Genomic DNA, 4200 nt, shown 5'->3' with positions numbered 1-4200 from the left:
GCCGCGGCCCGACTGAGGTCTGGGTCAGGGTTGCCAGATCTAAATTGCTGAAAGTAGCGAACTGACGACCTAAAAGTAGCGAGCTGACGGCCTAAAAGTAGCGAGCTGACGGCCTAAAAGTAGCGAACTGATGGCCTAAAAGTAGCGAGCTGACGGCCTAAAAGTAGCGAGCTGACGGTCTAAAAGTAGTGAACTGACGGCCTAAAAGTAGCGAGCTGACGGCCTAAAAGTAGCGAACTGATGGCCTAAAAGTAGCGAGCTGACGGCCTAAAAGTAGCGAGCTGACGGCCTAAAAGTAGCGAGCTGACGGCCTAAAAGTAGCGAGCTGACGGCCTAAAAGTAGTGAACTGACGGCCTAAAAGTAGCGAGCTGACGGCCTAAAAGTAGCGAGCTGACGGCCTAAAAGTAGCGAGCTGACGGACTAAAAGTAGCGAGCTGACGGCCTAAAAGTAGCGAACTGATGGCCTAAAAGTAGCGAGCTGACGGCCTAAAAGTAGCGAGCTGACGGTCTAAAAGTAGTGAACTGACGGCCTAAAAGTAGCGAACTTGTAATAAGAGTAGCCCAATTTTTTTTTAGTGAATGATAAGGGTTTCAAAGTAATATATTTTGATATAAAGAGTACACTACACGATGTTAATTGTTTTATTAATATTATATCTGCACATACACACACACACATTATACATACATATATATATATATATATATATATATATATATATATATATATATATATACTGTATATTGATTTTTTGCCGCCAGAGGTGGATAGTTTATTAAGCATCCCCTATTCAATCAGTGAGTGGTAGTTTGTTGTGAACCCCGACCAGTCGTGTAAGCGGTATCCTGATCCCTTCCGAGTGCTATATAGTCGTAATGGCTTGGCGCTTTCACTTGATATTTCCCCCCCCCCTGAATAATATTACGAGAACAGTATTTACGGGCTATTCATGCCCGTGCCACCTCTTGGGTGGCTTAATCTTCATCAATGGAGAGTAGTACGTCCTAACCAGACGTTATATGATGATATCCTGAACAGTTGATAAATAAAAGTAATTGCGGAACTCCAGTTATCTAATACTTATCATAAATGGTATAAAACCTTATCATAAGATTTGTAGATCAGTGTTTAAAGGTAATTCGGAAGTAATAATAATACAGCTGATGCCATCTGTCGGCAGAAGAGAACACTATCAACTGGCTGGTCAATAATGGCCATAAGATACAGCTTACGCCATCTGTTGACATCAAATTACACTTATAACAAATTACCCCACAAAATACAACTAGCGCCATCTCTTTTTTTTCCAACGCACTATAAATAGCCAAACAGCAACCCATAAGGCGGGTTGTTGTGCTCGGGTAGGAGGTTCCAAGCTCCGCCCACAAGTGGTATGGGGTGAATAATAAATGGCATATCATTGGTAGATATTCTTTGTTGACATTCACACAACAGCCAATCACAGGACGTTATCAGCTAAAGGCTCCATCCACTTAATAAATCATCTTTATTCAGCACACCATCCTTGCTTATGACATTCTGCTTCAACTTTAATCTACCTAAAAAATGAAATGTTAAGTATTTAAAAGTATTAATATAGTGATAATTAAATACTGCAGGATGTAACAGGTGTTACAGAAACACTTTGCTGGCTACCTAATTTGAGACGTTATTATTGGGGGGTTGCCTTGACACAAATAATGATACACTGCTCTGCCCTCTTATTCGAGTAAATTATTCAGTTAGATGGAGATTTCTGTCAGGTGCAAACCAGAAATTGTTGTTCTTTTTCACAACAACCTTGTTGTTGTTCACAAGGACCTATTTCTTAGTATAAATTTTATTCATAAAAGAGTGTTGGTATTCCCCGCAACAGCCAATCACAGGAAGGTATTTCTGGAAGCTCGGCCTCCTTATGGACTCAGCACATCGCTCTAGCTCATGGCTCTCTGTTTCATCTCTTGTATATACAAACTATGACTTTTTTCGATTACTGTTATAATTAATAATATGAGATATAAAAGTTTTTACACAAAATGGCTAAATTCTGCCATTAAATGGACTTTGTCTGGTATACATACAAACATACACCAATTTATTACCATTCATCCATTATTAATTTAAAATGTAATGTATACTGTCTAGTTTTTTTCCTCTCTCCATTACTTGGTGCAATATTTGAAAGTTGTCTATTTATTTATCGATCTATCTATTATCTTGTATTTATATTTACAAGTTTCTGTGCTTGGAAGAAAACTCTGCATTAAATTGGAACTTTTTTTTAATAATATTATTAAGTATTAATTAATATTTACAATTATTATTAATTACAATCATTTATAGCTTAGTTACTTTCATGTAACTCGCAATCGTACATTCTTAACATTAATAGCCCAAATTAGCACATCTTGCTTTTAAATTAGCCCAAAAAGTAGCAAGTAGCGAAATTAAAAATTTGGGAGCGCGGGGCTCTCAAAAGTAGCCCAATTCGCTATTTGTAGCCCAATCTGGCAACACTGGTCTGGGTCACCAGATTGGCCAGACGAGTCCCGCCTCTCGCTCGCCGTCCACCAATCAGGGGGCGGCTGGCCCCTGAGTACCCCCTGATCCCTCTTGTGCTGACCAGAGAGGTATTGGACTCCATCAGTCATAGTCATACTAGGATATCGGGCCTGGAATATATATTCCTAAAAGTGTTCCCTGCGTCTGGTGTTATACACACACAGAAAGATAACTTTAGCCTTGGAGTAAGTACACTTTCTGAGTGGTCAAGAAGCTACTGTGGTGGTCTTCCGTGATTGTTAGGCCTTAGGCCCAACACCAAGCCAAATATGATGCACTTGATGGGACTTAACAAAAATATATAAACTACCTCATAAGACGTTTCCACCACTTCCAAAATATGTAAGTAGATTGGTATATATATGTAAATTGGGTTGGAAAAGGCTATGTGGAGGTAAAAATTATGTAAATATATATTTGTGATGAATTCAATTGACTTCTGGCGGTGTGTAAAATATCTGGATATCACAAACCACTCATATCAATGTGACGGGCGAATCACAACGTGTTTGAGACTGATTGGCATCACGTTCATTAGGGTTACCACGTGAAATCCTTTCTATAATTTGTAATTGCGTAAGTTTGAGTGAAATTTTGAGTAAAGTGAGTAACTATGCCACAAGCTCTGTACCACACTGAAGACATGCCAACATTTTCCATAAAATTCAATATATTAGAAAAACGAAATAAAAAGCCAAATCAGAAGAGTAAAAGGAAATTGTCGATGAAGAACACCTTCAAACTACCAGATACACAAGTGGGACCTCAGCCACCAACCCGTCCGGCCAACCACAAACGAACCAATGAACCAGACTAATAGTGAGAAATAAATCAGCCAGCCATCTAAAAATCAAAATCAAAGAATCACCCTGACTGCCTGTCACCAGACACAAATTATTTTTAAAGTAGAAAGTCAGCCAACCCACTAGAAAGGCAACCAGCTTGCAAGAGAGTCGACAAGGCTATCAAAAAGCGATCCAAAAAGCCTATCAGGAAGCCAGAAAGCCATGCAGGCAGCCAGAAAGCCATGCAGGCAGCCAGCAAGCCATCCAGCCAGACAAAAAAGCCAGAAAGTCAGAGAACCCGGCAACCAGTCAGCCACACGTCTTTAAGGATCTCTTATCGCGCATATGAAAAATCGAGGTGGAATGTATGTGTGTGTGTGTGTGTGTGTGTGTGTGTGTGTGTGTGTGTGTGTGTGTGTGTGTGTGTGTGTGTGTGTGTGTGTGTGTGTGTGTGTGTGTGTGTGTGTATGTGTAGGTGTGTATGTGTAGGTGTGTATGTGTAGGTGTGTATGTGTAGGTGTGTGTGTGTGTGTGTGTGTGTGTGTAAACAAAGACTCCATGAGCGAGCTGTGTGTGTTGACGGGTGTTATGTTCAGAGTTCAGACTTGCTAGGACTGACAGCACCTGCTAGGAGTTTTAACATAGGTTTTAAAACAAGCCAATCAGAGTATCACTCTTATTATGTCTGCATTACTACCACATGCTATCCTGAAAAGGTGATGATATAGTGTGAGCTCGTCAGTTTGGATAGAAATAGATATCACTGAAATGGTGTCGAGAACGGAAGCATCAGTTGGGTTAGATATGTGTTTGCTCAGGATGGACTTCATTGAAATGCAGTCACCACGCCA

Source organism: Procambarus clarkii, chromosome 58 (genome assembly GCF_040958095.1).
Source record: "Procambarus clarkii isolate CNS0578487 chromosome 58, FALCON_Pclarkii_2.0, whole genome shotgun sequence".
Classification (NCBI taxonomy): Eukaryota; Metazoa; Arthropoda; class Malacostraca; order Decapoda; family Cambaridae; genus Procambarus; species Procambarus clarkii.
Note: the sequence above shows the minus strand (reverse complement) of the source record.